The following is a 16,176-nucleotide window of genomic DNA, read 5'->3' on the forward strand; positions in this document are numbered from 1 at the left end:
ACTAATTACTTACTGACTCCACGACCTAAACGTTTACCAGCGTCCGGATCGCAGCATCCAATAAGCCGCACAAACCTCAGTAAAGTTTACACCGCCGTATCCCGTCTGGGCCCAATCTGCAGCAGAAAGTAGGCCGACCGCTTCTATAGCGAAACCCGTTACACGCTGCCGTCACAGAGATAACAAATATCACTAGCGAGGAACGACTAATGCATTCCTGATGACAGATGGAAAACATCCTGAAGGTCATACAAATGGCCACCAAAATAACCTGCAGGGGGCGCCCGCCAGCCTCACCCTGCCCTGCAAAGGATTGCATCTTCTACATCCTGGTGATCAGAGGCATCTGGTCCTTCATCTACTAGGACTTACTATTCTTATACAGAGGAGTCTACATTCTGGTGCTCAGAGGGATCTCGTGCTTCAGTCACTAGGACTTACTATTCTTATACAGAGGAGTCTACATCCTGGTGGTAAGAGGAATTTGGTCCTTCAGCCGCTAGGACTAACTATTCTTACACAGAGGAGTCAACAACCTGGTGGTCAGAAGAATCTTCTCCATCTACTAAGAGTTACTATTCTTACATAGAGGAGTCTACATCCTTCTGGTCAGAGGGATTTGGTCCTTCAGTCACTAGGACTTACTATTCTTATACAGAGGAGTCTACATTCTGGTGTTCAGAAGGATCTGGTCCTTCAGCTGGTAGCTCTTATTAAACTTATACAGAGGAGTCTACATGCTGGTGGTGAGAGGGATTTGGTCCTTCAGTGGCTAGGACTTACTATTCTTATACAGAGGAGTCTACAACCTGGTGGTCAGAGGGATCTGCTCCTTCAGCCACTAGGACTTACTATTCTTCTACAGAGGAGTCTACATCCTGGTGGTAAGAGGAATCTGGTCCTTCAGACACTAGGACTAACTATTCTTACAGAGAGGAGTCAACAACCTGGTGGTCAAAAGAATCTGCTCCATCTACTAAGAGTTACTCTTCTTACATAGAGGAGTCTACATCCTGGTGGTCAGAAGGATCTGCTGCTTCAGCAGCACGGACTTACTATTCTTATACAGAGGATTCTACATCCTTCTGGTCAGAGGGATCTGGTCCTTCAGTCACTAGGACTTACTATTCTTCTACAGAGGAGTCTACATCCTGGTGCTCAGAGGGATCTGGTCCTTCAGCCACTATGACTTACTATTCTTATACAGATGAGTCTACCTTCTGGTGGTCAGAAGGATCTGGTCCTTCAGCTGGTAGCTCTTATTATACTTATACAGAGGAGTCTACATGCTGGTGGTGAGAGGGATTTGGTCCTTCAGTGGCTAGGACTTACTATTCTCATACAGAGGAGTCTACAACCTGGTGGTCAGAGGGATCTGCTCCTTCAGCCACTAGGACTTACTATTCTTCTACTGAGGAGTCTACATCCTGGTGGTCATAGGGATCTAGTCCTTCAGCCACTAGGACTTACTATTTTTATACAGAGGAGTCTACATCCTGGTGGTCAGAGGGATCAGGTCCTTCAGTCACTAGGACTTACTATTCTTATACAGAGGATAAGGTACTGGACAGACCCTGTTCACCATAATGAGTTCTGGATGGCAGTTTCCTGGATAAGTAGCACAGGGTGGTGTAGAGACTTCAGGCTGTCAGACATTGTATGTGTCAGGCCTTGGGCCTATATCAGCTTCCATGTTATGGTTGTCATTTGTCAGGCCGTGGGAAAGCTGGATGAATTCAGTGTTCTAAAGTCTTATTCCTCTCTTTTGTATCTGGCAAGCCTTTGATGTACAGGAGGACACAAAACCCTTTGCTACTGACAAGGAGATGCTAAATAGGCACCCACTGGCACGGATTGGCACCTTGGATGGTTCACGCAGACATCCTGGTGCCCAATTTTACATCAGAAGGAAATCATTTAATAAAGGATATTTGGGCGTATGAAGGTCTTAGCCAGATATATATTATATATTTAGCATCGGGCTCACCAGCCAAGCAAAATAAAAAGGCTCAGAGCACCCAGAACTGCATATTTGGGAAAATATGGATGCCAACCCATCCGTGTATGGGCTCAAACCATATGTAAAATCAGGACTAAAAATGTGCCACGCCCATATTCAGGTTTGAGGGGGGGCTTTCCGAAAACGGGGAATTATGATTTTTCCCCAGGAATACAGGACTCCACCCCAACCCTCCAGAGTGACATCAGAGGGAGCAAGGTAAGGAGTGTTCTGAGGGTCCGTTTATAATGTAGGACCCTACAGACCCCAAATTGTGAGATCCTACAGAGATACGCCTTGGCGTAAGGCTGTCCCATTCACTTCAGTGACTCTGCATGTATTGGAACATTGGACCAACATCCAAATCCGATATCTTTCTTTTATTTTCCCCAGTTTATTTTAAAAATCTGCGTTGTGTATCCTACTGTATTTCCTTATGTCCCGTGAACAACCTTTTTATATTTTTGTACAAATCAGATATATTGCACTGCGAGGCCTTTTCTAGATTAAATCTGCAATTTAAAAGTCAGCCTTGTCCGTTTTACAACAAACCATAACGCTGAAGTTTGTGTTCATAATTCGGCTTCCAGTTTACCAATACCAAAGCTGGTGGTGGCAGGTTTATTTGTAGGAGTATTGAAGAGCTCTGGAGTGCGTTAGAACGGATCAGGGGGATGATTTGAGCTTTTGATTCACATGCGTGCAGAAGTCCGGGAAAGCTGTGTATAAATCAGCCTGTATTCTAACGACTTTAAGTTTGCAATATCGCAGAGTGATCGAGGACAGAGGCGGGATCGAGAGGTATTGTCCCTTCTCCTCTCTCCTCCTGTCCACTACATGACACACAGCATTGTGTGAAAAACATGAGCGGCTAAAAAGCGTGTAAAATAAATAAAACACATGAAGTTTGTGGCCTGTAAACTTTAAAGGATTGTCATTAAAAAAAAACCTCTTACCTATTCCCCCCAGTCAGTCTTACCAGATCTTCACCTCAATGATCTTCTCCTGGCTCCTCCAGTCGGCCGAATCCTCTTCTTCCTGTGACATAGCACACATTGCCGGCATTCTGCTTCCTGCGGGTCAGTGTACCCAGTCACTAGTGACATGGAGTTCACTGCCTAGCAGGGAATGCTGAATCCCCGGCAGCCTGCTTTAGCGCGACTGCGGATGTGTAATGTCTCGCCACTAGCGTATCATATACTATACTGTATGAAACACTAATAACAAAAAAACGCGAATGTGCACTAAAACAGGCTGCAGAGGATTCAGCATTCCCTGCTAGGCAGTGAAACCTACGTCACTCATAACATTCACTGCAGCTAATGGACGCTCCAAAACAGGAAGTAGAGGATCCGGATGGCTGGAGGTGACGTGGCCCAGGGGACTGGAGGGGCCAGGAGAGGATCGGTGAGGAGAGGATGAGGTAAGAAGACTGCCTGGGGAGGAATAGGCAAGTATTGATTTTTTTCCTAATGAGAAAACCCCTTCAACCCCTTCCTGCAACAGGGTGTAAACTTACGTCCTGGGGATAGCGCGAGATCACATGTGATCTCGCGCTATCCCGCAGTGGGAGACGGCCATCAGTCACAGCCAGCCTCCTGCTGCAGCAGCGGGGGTGCATCGGATATGCGACCCCCACTGTTAACCCCTTCCCTGCCACGATCTATGTAGATCACGGCCTGTTGCCATGGCAACAGGATGCCAGACACTGGCGTCCTGTGTTGCCAGTGCCTAAGATCGCTGTATAAGCGATAAGGCATGGCAGTAGCATATTAGCATAAAAAAAGGTTAAAGAAAAATGAAAATGGCACATATTTTGTATTGTCGCGTCCGTAATGATGCGTACAATAAGCTGCACATGCTTTTGACTGTGCACAGAAAAAAAGCATTAAAAAAACCGCTAAAAAACTGAGGCAAAATTCTAATTTCTAGCATTTTGCCTCCCTAAAACCGCAATAAAAGTGATCAAAAGAGCTGTATGTAACCCCAAAATGGTACAGCTCCTCTCGCAAAATATAAGCCCTCATAGAGCTCTGTACATAAAAAAATAAAAAAAATTACAGGACTTTGAATGCTGTGATTTAGAAAAAAAAAGATTTCCAAAAAAAGGGTTTTTATTGCAAAAAAGTGGAAAAACCTAAAAAAAGTAAGAATTTTGGTATTGTTGTAACCGTACCGTCCCACAGAAAAAATGTATTGTGTCATTTATGCTGCATGATTAACACTGTAAAAAAAAACTCCCCAAAAATCTATAGCAGAATTGATGCGTTTTCTCTCCCTGTTATCATAAAAAAAATAATAAAAGTTTTACAATATAGTCAATGTACCCAAAAGTTGCACCGATAAAAACTACAGTTCGTCACGCAAAAAACAAGCCCTTATATGGCCGCGTCGATGGAAAAATAAAAAAGTTATGACTTTTGATAAATGAAGAAAATCCGCCAAAAATCCTTGCGTCCTTAAGGTGCATACACACGACCGTATATCGGCTCTGTTTTCACGCCGAGCCGATATACGGAGTCCTCATCTGCGGGGGGGAGGATGGAAGAGCCAGGAGCAGGAACTAAGCTCCCGCCCCCTCTCTGCCTCCTTGCCATCCCCTCTCCGCCCCTCTGCACTATTTGCAATGAAAAGCGTCGAGACAGGGGCGGGGCTAAGTTTCTTGAATTAGCCCCGCCCCCACCCCGCTTCTCCCCTTTGCAAATAGTGCAGAGGGGCGGGAGCTCAGAGCACTGCTCCTGGCTCTTCCAGGCTCCCCCCTGCAGAGAGAGACGATGTATATTGGCTGGGCGTTAAAACCCAGCCGATATATTCTCGTCTGAATCCAGCCTCAAGCCCAAAATAGGCCATGTCATTACGGGGTTAACTGGAGCAACCGGCGTCAAAAGAGGTCGCATGACGAGAATATTTTTCCTTCTCTGTACAAGGCACTGGTCAGATCACACATGGGATATTGTGGACAGTTTTGGGCACCAATACTCAAGAAAGACATATCCCAGCTTGAGCGGGTACAAAAGTGGGCAACTAAAGTAATTACTGGAATGGGCGGACTACACACACACAGTGGCCCGAGCAGTAATCGTGATACACACACAGTGGCCCGAGCAGTAATCGTGGCCCACACACACACACACACAGCGGCCCGAGCAGTAATCGTGACCCCGCACACACACAGCGGCCCGAGCAGTAATCGTGACCCCGTACACACACAGCAGCCTGAGCAGTAATCGTGACCCCCCCACACACACAGTGGCCCGAGCAGTAATCGTGACCCCCACACACACACACAGTGGCCCGAGCAGTAATCCTGACCCCAAACACACAGTGGCCCAAGCAGTAATCATGACCCCCCCCTTTCCCCCCTCTCCACCACACACACACAGTGACCCGAGCAGTAATCGTGACACAGACACACACACACGGTGGCCCGAGCAGTAATCGTGACCCTCACAAACACAGTGGCCCGCGCACTAATCGTGACCCCCCCCCACACACACACAGTGGCCCGAGCAGTAATTATGTATCCTGGGCAGTAATCGTGACCCCCCCCCACACACACACACATTGGCCCGAGCGGTAATCGTGACCTCCCCCCCACACACACAGCGGCCCGAGCGGTAATCGTGACCCCCCCCCACACACACACACACACAGCGGCCTAAGCAGTAATCGTGACCCCCACACACACACAGCGGCCCGAGAGGTAATCGTATACCCCAAACACACACACAGCGGCCTGAGCAGTAATCGTGACCCCCCCACACACACAGTGGCCCGAGCAGTAATCGTGACCCAGACACACACACACGGTGGCCCGAGCAGTATTCGTGACCCCCCCACACATAGTGGACCGAGCAGTAATCGTGACCCCCACACACACAGTGGCCCGAGCAGTAATCGTGACCCAGACACACACAGTGGTCCGAGCAGTAATCATGACCCACACACACACAGTGGCCCGAGCAGTAATCGTGGCCCCCCCCATACACACACACACACACAGTGGCCCGAGCAGTAATCGTGACCCCCCCCCCACACAAACGCAGTGGCCCGAGCAGTAATCGTGACCCCCCCCCCACACACACACACACAGTGGCCCGAGCAGTAATCGTGACCCCCCCCCCCACACAAACGCAGTGGCCCGAGCAGTTATCGTGACCCCCCCACACACACAAAGTGGCCCGAGCAGTAATCGTGACCCCCCCCCACACACACACGGTGGCCCGAGCAGTAATCGTGGCCCCCACACACACACACAGCGGCCCGAGCAGTAATCGTGACCCCGCACACACACAGCGGCCCAAGCAGTAATCGTAACCCCGCACACACACAGCAGCCCGAGCAGTAATCGTGACCCCGCACACACACAGCGGCCCGAGCAGTAATCGTGACCCCGCACACACACAGCAGCCCGAGCAGTAATCGTGACCCCCCACACACACAGCGGCCCGAGCAGTAATCATGACCCCCCACACACACAGTGGCCCGACCAGTAATCATGAGCCCCCCCTTTCCCCCCTCTCCACCACACACACACTGTGGCCCGAGCAGTAATCGTGACACAGACACACACACACACGGTGGCCCGAGCAGTAATTGTGACCCTCACAAACACAGTGGCCCGCGCACAAATCGTGAACCCCCACACACAGTGGCCCGAGCAGTAATCATGACCCCCCCCCACACACACAGTGGCCCGAGCAGTAATTATTTCCCCCCCCCACACACAAACACAGCGGCCTGAGCATTAATCCTGACCCCAAACACACAGTGGCCCAAGCAGTAATCGTGACCCCCACCTTTCCACCTCCCCCCCACACACACAGTGGCCCGAGCAGTAATCGTGACACAGACACACACACACGGTGGCCCGAGCAGTAATCGTGATCCTCACACACACAGTGGCCCGAGCAGTAATCGTGACCCCCCCCATACACACACACAGTGGCCCGAGCAGTAATCATGCCCCCCCCACACACACACACAGTGGCCCGAGCTGTGATCGTGACCCCCCCCCCACACACAGTATCCTGGGCAGTAATCGTGACCCCCCCCCCCACACACACAGTGGCCCGAGCAGTAATCGTGACCCCCCACACACACAGCTGCCCGAGCAGTAATCATGACCCCCACACACACACAGTGGCCCGAGCAGTAATCCTGACCCCAAACACACAGTGGCCCAAGCAGTAATCATGACCCCCCCCTTTCCCCCCTCTCCACCACACACACACAGTGGCCCGAGCAGTAATCGTGACACAGACACACACACACGGTGGCCCGAGCAGTAATCGTGACCCTCACAAACACAGTGGCCCGCGCACAAATCGTGACCCCCCCCACACACAGTGGCCCGAGCAGTAATCGTGACCCCCCCCCCCCACACACACACACACAGTGGCCCGAGCAGTAATTATTTCCACCCCACACACACACACACAGTGGCCCGAGCAGTAATCGTGACCCCGCCCACACACACACACAGTATCCTGGGCAGTAATCGTGACCCCCTCCACACACACACAGTGGCCCGAGCAGTAATCGTGAACCCCCCCCACACACACACAGTCGCCCGAGCGGTAATCGTGACCCCCCCCCCCACACACACACACAGTGGCCCGAGCGGTAATCGTGACCTCCCTCACACACACACAGTGGCCCGAGCGGTAATCGTGACCCCCCCATACACAGTGGCCCGAGCAGTTATCGTGACACCCCCACACACACACAGTGGCCCGAGCAGTAATCGTGACCCCCCACACACACACACACAGCGGCCCGAGCAGTAATCGTGACCCCCTACACTCACATCGGCCCGAGCAGTAATCCTGACCCCAAACACACAGTGGCCCAAGCAGTAATCATGACCCCCCCCCCTTTCCCCCCTCTCCACCACACACACACAGTGGCCCGAGCAGTAATCGTGACACAGACACACACACACGGTGGTCCGAGCAGTAATCGTGACCCTCACAAACACAGTGGCCCGCGCACAAATCGTGACCCCCCCCCACACACAGTGGCCCGAGCAGTAATCGTGACCCCCCCCCCCACACACACACACAGTGGCCCGAGCAGTAATTATTTCCACCCCACACACACACACACACAGTGGCCCGAGCAGTAATCGTGACCCCGCCCACACACACACACAGTATCCTGGGCAGTAATCGTGACCCCCTCCACACACACACAGTGGCCCGAGCAGTAATCGTGAACCCCCCCCACACACACACAGTCGCCCGAGCGGTAATCGTGACCCCCCCCCACACACACACACACAGTGGCCCGAGCGGTAATCGTGACCTCCCTCACACACACACAGTGGCCCGAGCGGTAATCGTGACCCCCCCATACACAGTGGCCCGAGCAGTTATCGTGACACCCCCACACACACACAGTGGCCCGAGCAGTAATCGTGACCCCCCCCACACACACACACAGCGGCCCGAGCAGTAATCGTGACCCCCTACACTCACATCGGCCCGAGCAGTAATCGTGACCCCACACACACACACACAGACACACAGTGGCCCGAGCGGTAATCTTGACCCCCCCCCCACACACACACAGTGGCCTGAGCGGTAATCGTGACCCCCCATACACACACAGTGGCCCGAGTAGTGATCGTGACCCCCCCCCCCACATACAGCGGCCCGAGCAGTAATCGTGACCCCCCACACACACACGCAGCGGCCCGACCAGTAATCGTGACCCCCACACACACACAGCGGCCCGAGCAGTAATCGTGACCCACACACACACACAGCGGCTCGAGCAGTAATCGTGACCCCCACATACTCACAGCGGCCCGAGCAGTAATCGTGACCCACCTACACACACACACAGCATCCTGAGCAGTAATCGTTACCCACCCAGACACACACACAACAGTGGCCCGAGCGGTAATCGTGACCCACACACACAGCGGCCCGAGCGTTAATCGAGACCCCCCCATACACACACACACACACAGCGGCCCGAGCAGTAATCGTGACCCCCTACACTCACAGCGGCCCGAGCAGTAATCGTGACCCCCACACACAGAGCGGCCCGAGCAGTAATCGTGACCCCCATACATACAGCGGCCCGAACAGTATCGTGACCCCCCACGCACCGGCTACCCGAGCAATAATCATGACCCCCCCCCCCTCCGCACACACACAGCGGCCCGAGCAATAATCCTGACCCCCCCCCCCCACAGACACACACACACAGCGGCCCGAGCAGTAATCGTAACCCCCCCCCCCACATACACACACACGGTGTCCTGAGCAGTAATCGTGACCCCCACACACACACACACGGTGTCCTGAACAGTAATCATAACACCCCACACACACACACACACACACACACACACACAGACAGTGGCCCGAGCAGTAATCGTGACCCCCTTCCCCCCCCACACGAACGGTGTACTGAGCAGTAATCGTGACCCCCCACCACACACACACACACACGCACGGTGTCCTGAGCAGTAATCGTGACACCCCCCCACACACACACGGTGGCCCGAGCAGTAATCATGACCTCCCACACATACACAAACATCAACACAGACGTTGGCCCGAGCAGTAATCGTGACCCCCCCTTCCCCCCACACACACACACACACACTCACACATGGTGGCCTGAGCAGTAATCGTGACCCTCACACACACAGTGGCCCAAGCAGCAATTGTGACCCACACACACACACAGCAGCCCGAGCAGTAATCGTAACCCAACACACACACACGTTGGCCCGAGCAGTAATCGTGACCCTCACACACACTGTGGTCCGAGCAGTAATCGTCACCCCCACACACACACAGCAGTCCGAGCAGCAATTGTGACCCCCCCCCACACACACACACAGCAGCCCGAGCAGTAATCGTAACCCAACACACACACACAAACGGTGGCCCGAGCAGTAATCGTGACCCCCCACACACGGTAGCCCGAGCAGTAATCGTGACCCTCACACACACACACAGCGGCCAGAGCAGTAATCGGGACCCCACACACACACACAGTGGCCCGAGCAGTAATCGTGACCCCCCACACACACACAGCGGCCCGAGCAGTAATCGTAACCCAACACACACACACAAACGGTGGCCCGAGCAGTAATCGTGACCCCCCACACACGGTAGCCCGAGCAGTAATCGTGACCCTCACACACACACACAGCGGCCAGAGCAGTAATCGGGACCCCCCACACACACACAGTGGCCCGAGCAGTAATCGTGACCCCACACACACACACAGCGGCCCGAGCAGTAATCGTGACCCCCCCACACACACACACGGTGTCCTGAGCAGTAATCGTGACCCCCCCCCCCCCACACACACACGGTGGCCCGAGCAGTAATCGTGACCCCACACACACACACACACATGGTGTCCTGAGCAGTAATCGTGACCCCCCCCCCCCACACACACACACGGTGGCCCGAGCAGTAATCATAACCCCCACATACACACACGTTGGCCCGAGCAGTAATCGTGACCCTCACACACACAGTGGCCCGAGCGGTAATCGTGACCCCCACACACACAGCGTTCCGAGCAGCAATTGTGACCCCCCCCCCCCACTCACACACAGCAGCCCGAGCAGTAATCGTAACCCCCCCCCCCCACACACACACACACATGGTGGCCCGAGCAGTAATCGTGACCCACACACACACACAAACACACACATACGGTAGCCCGAGCAGTAATCGTGACCCTCAAACACACACACGGTAGCCCGAGCAGTAATCGTTACCCTCAAAAACACACACAGTGGCCCGAGCAGTGATCGTGACCCCCGCACACACACACACACAGCCGCCCGAGCAGTAATCGTGACCCCACACACACACACACACACAGTGGCCCGAGCAGTAATCGTGACCCTCACACACACAGTGGCCCGAGCAGTAATCGTCACCCCCACACACACACAGCAGTCCGAGCAGCAATTGTGACCCCCCCCCCCCCCCCACACACACACACAGCAGCCCGAGCAGTAATCGTAACCCAACACACACACACAAACGGTGGCCCGAGCAGTAATCGTGACCCCCCACACACGGTAGCCCGAGCAGTAATCGTGACCCTCACACACACACACAGTGGCCCGAGCAGTAATCGTGACCCCCCCCCACACACATACAGCGGCCAGAGCAGTAATCGTGACCCACCCCCCTCCACACACACACACACACACACAGCAGCCCAAGCAGTAATCATGACCCCACACACACACACACACACACAGTGGCCCGAGCAGTAATCGTGACCCCCCACACACACACAGCGGCCCGAGCAGTAATCGTGACCCCCCCACACACACACACGGTGTCCTGAGCAGTAATCGTGACCCCCCCCCCCCACACACACACACGGTGGCCCGAGCAGTGTTCGTGACCCCCACACACACACACACACAAGGTGGCCCGAGCAGTAATCGTAACCCCCACATACACACACGTTGGCCCGAGCGGTAATCGTGACCACCACACACACAGCGGTCTGAGCAGCAATTGTGACCCCCCCCCCCCACACACACACAGCAGCCCGAGCAGTAATCGTAACCCCCCCCACACACACACACGGTGGCCCGAGCAGTAATCATGACCCACACACACACACACGGTAGCCCGAGCTGTAATCGTTACCCTCAAACACACACACAGTGGCCCGAGCAGTAATCGTGACCCCCACACACACACACACAGCGGCCCGAGCAGTAATCGTGACCCCCCCCACACACACACACAGTGGCCCGAGCAGTAATCGTGACCCCCCACACACACACAGTAGCCAGAGCGGTAATCGTACCCCCCCCCCCCCCCACACACACACAGTGGCCCGAGCGGTAATCGTGACCCCCAACCACACACACACAGTAGCCCGAGCAGTAATCGTGACCCTCAAACACACACACAGTGGCCCGAGCAGTAATCGTGACCCCCCCCACACACACACACACAGCGGCCCGAGCAGTAATAGTGACCCCCCACACACACACACAGTGGCCCCAGCGGTAATCGTGACCCCCCCCCCCCACACACAAACAGTGGCCCGAGCGGTAATCATGACCCCCCCCCAACACACACACAGTGGCCCAAACGGTAATCGTGACCTCCCCCCCACACACACAGTGGCCTGAGCGGTAATCGTGACACCCCCCCCCCCACCACACACACACACAGACGGTGGCTCGAGCAGTAATCGTGACCCCCACACACACGTTGGCCCGAGTAGTAATCTTGCCCCCCTACACTCACAGTGGCCCGAGCAGTAATCTTGACCCCCGCCACACACACAGTGGCCGGAGCAGTAATCGTGACCCGAGACACACACAGCGGTCCGAGCAGTAATCGTGACCCCCCCACACACACACACAGCGGCCCGAGCAGTAATCGTGACCCCCTACACTCACAGCGGCCCGAGCAGTAATCGTGACCCCCCACGCACACACAGCGGCCCTAGCAGTAATCGTGACCCCCCCCCCCCCACACACACAGTGGCCCAAGCAGTAATCGTGACCCCTCCACACACACACAGTGGCCCGAGCAGTAATGGTGACCCCACACACACACACAGTGGCCCGGGCAGTAATGGTGACCCCCCAATACACACACAGTAGCCCGAGCAGTAATTGTGACCCCCCCCCCCCACACACACAGTGGCCCGAGCAGTAATCGATACCCCCTCCACACGCAGTGGCCCGAGCAGTAATCGTGACCCCCCCACACACACACAGTGGCCTTAGCAGTAATCGTGACCCCACACATACACACAGTGGCCCGAGCGGTAATCGTGACCTCCGACACACACACAGTGGCCCGAGTGGTAATTGTGACCCGACCCTTCCCCACACACACAGTGGCCCGAGCAGTAATCGTGACCCCCACACACACACAGCGGCCGGAGCAGTAATCGTGACCCCTCCCACACACACACAGCAGCCCGAGCGGTAATCGTGACCCCCACACACACACACACAGTGGCCCGAGCAGTAATCGATACCCCCCCACACACACACAGCGGCCGGAGCAGTAATTGTGACCCCTCCCACACACACACAGCAGCCCGAGCAGTAATCGTGACCCCCCCCCCCCACACACACACACAGCGGCCCGAGCAGTAATCGATACCCCCCCCACACACACACAGTGGCCTGAGCAGTAATCGTGACTCCCTACACTCACAGCGGCCCGAGCAGTAATCGTGACACCCATACACACAGCGACCCGAGCAGTAATCGTAACCCCCACACACACACAGCGGCCCGAGCAGTAATCGTGACCCCCCACACACACGGCAGCCCGAACAATAATTATGACCCCCTTCCACACACACACACAGCGGCCCAAGCAGTAATCGTGACCCCCACGCACACACACAGTAGCCAGAGCAGTAATCGTGACCCCCCCCCCCCCCCCCCACACACACACACAGACTGTGGCCCGAACAGTAATCGTGCCCCCCACACATACACACACACACAGACGGTGGCCCGAGCAATAAAAATGACCCCCTCCCCACACACACACACAAACGGTGGGCTGAGCTGTAATCGTGACCCACCCACACACATGGTGGCCCGAGCAGTAATCGTGACCCCCCACACAGACAGTGGCACGAGCAGTAATCGTGACCCCCTACACACACAGTGACCCGAACAGTATCGTGACCCCACACGCACATAGCTGGCCGAGCAGTAATCATCTATTGATTTGTAATGAACTGATAGTATTACGCAGCTGTAGTGATTTAACTCTATAGAGGCTAATGACTGCACAATTTCATTATGGTAGTTGCTGGACAATGTCATGGTGAAAGATGTGTGTTTTATAACTTCAGCCTAATGTGGAACTCTGCTGCATAAGGAAAGTGTTAAATCACAGTGCTATATGTATTGATTGTGTTCATCCTGGATGTTTCCCCAGCCCTGCCCCCACACAGAAACTTTTTAAATAACATTGAAACTTCTGAACAGGGACTGCCACGCACACAGAAATTCCTTCAGCTAGACCGCATGCTGAGAGGACAGAGTCCACACTACACTGGACTTGAGAGAAGGTGGGCAGGGAGGCAGGGAATTCTATATGACCTAGCGAATAAGAATATGTATATGTTACTGATGTAATCTGTTGCACGCCCATAAAGGGCAGTTGTTACAATAAAGACCTGAGGCTCTGTAACTCGAGAGAAAGCTGGTTGAGATTCAGGGCTGATAACTTGTGTCTGACTGGTTTCTTTCATTATGTGTGCACACTATACAATTAAGAAGCTACAGAATACCCTGAAATCTGCTGGAGGAAAATATGATCCAGATCAGCCCGAGCAGAAATCGTGACACCCCCCCCCACACACACACACACACAGTGGCCCGAGCAGTATTTATGACCCCCCCACACACACACACAGCGGCCTGAGCAGTAATCATGACCCCCCGCCCACACACACACATACATAGTGGGCCGAGCAGTAATCGTGACCCACACACACATAGTGGGCCGAGCAGTAATCGTGACCCCCGCCCCCCCATACACACACATAGCAGCCCGAGCAGTAATCGTAATCCTCCCCCCCCCCCACACACATACATAGTGGACCGAGCAGTAATCGTGACCCACACACACATAGTGGGCCGAGCAGTAATCGTGACCCACACACACAGTGGCCTGAACAGTAATCGTGACCCTCCCACAAACACGGTGGCCCGAGCAGTAATCGTGGCCCTCCCACACACACAGTGGCCCGAGCAGTAATCGTGACCCCCACACACACACAGCGGTCCGAGCAGCAATTGTGACCTCACCCCCCCCACACACACACAGCAGCCCAAGCAGTAAACGTAACCCCCCCCCACACACACACACACAGCGGCCCGAGCAGTAATCGTAACACACACACAGCGGCCCGAGCAGTAATTGTGACCCACCCCACACACACACACACACAGTGGCCTGAGCAGTAATCGTGACCCTCCCACATACAGTGGCCCGAGCAGTAATCGTGACACACACACACAGTGGCCTGAGCAGAAATCATGACAACCCCCCCCCTCCCCACACACACAGTGGCCCGAGCAGTAATCGTGGACCACACACACACACACACACACACACACAGCAGCCTGAGCAGTAATTATGACACCCTCCCCACACACACACACACACACAGCGGCCTGAGCAGTAATCATGACCCCCCACACACACACACACATAGTGGGCCGAGCAGTAATCGTAACCCACACACACACATAGTGGGCCGAGCAGTAATCGTGACCCACACACACACACTGGCCCGAGCAGTAATCGTGACCCTCCCACACACACGGTGGCCCAAGCAGTAATCGTGACCCTCCCACACATACAGTGGCCCGAGCAGTAATCGTGACCCCCACACACACGCAGTGGCCTAAGCAGTAATCGTGAGCCCCACACACACACAGTGGCCTGAGCAGTAATCGTGACCCCCCCCCACACACACACACACACAGTGGCCTTAGCAGTAATCGTGACCCCCCCACACACACAGTGGCCTGAGCAGTAAACTAGCCTGAGAATTTAGAGATAACGTGTAGTAAGTATAACAACGGTTAAATTTTTCTTCTGTATACTTTAGTGTTAGTAAAATTTACAAAGTGTATTGTAAATGAGAAGCAAGCATAGACAAATTGGGGCAATAGCAATAGTCTATGTGAGACCATAGCCATTGTGAGAAGGCTACAGGAGAGAATTACTTCATGCGGCAGGGGTGTCCAGGAACTTTACTTCTTATCTTTCTACTACTTTTTCTTTGATATTGTGTTATAGAGTAACTAAGAATATACAAAGAGGGCGGCCGCCTACTGACATAATGTAATATTTGTATTGTTGTCTTATATTGCATGAAGCGAATGTGTGAGTGATTGAGATAGGCAGATCCGATACGTGGGCACTGACCTCTAGGACACATTAAGGACCAACTTCGCTGTGCAGGTTGTTTTTGGACAAGCCCCTTATTGTGTTCAATGTTCACAGGCCCTACTCTGTAAAGCAAGAAGTAGTCTTCGTGTATATAGCGAAGCACTGATTCTGGTAAGGAACCTCTGTGTTTTCACTAAACATTTTAGTGGCCAGAGGCTTGTTTTATGTTGTTTGTCTTGTAAATCCACGTCAAGAACATAATTACTAACAATGGGAAAT

The 16,176-nt window shown here is 53.9% G+C and overlaps 1 protein-coding gene across 3 annotated transcripts in view; it reads right to left on the reverse strand.

Annotated features, from left to right (window-relative positions):
• The window catches only part of LOC136628981 (zinc finger protein 585A-like), a 380,809-nt gene that overhangs the window by 10,579 nt on the left and 354,054 nt on the right, over window positions 1–16,176 (reverse strand). The gene's annotated exons all lie outside the window — the stretch shown is intronic.

Source organism: Eleutherodactylus coqui, chromosome 5 (assembly GCF_035609145.1).
Source record: "Eleutherodactylus coqui strain aEleCoq1 chromosome 5, aEleCoq1.hap1, whole genome shotgun sequence".
Taxonomy (NCBI): Eukaryota; Metazoa; Chordata; class Amphibia; order Anura; family Eleutherodactylidae; genus Eleutherodactylus; species Eleutherodactylus coqui.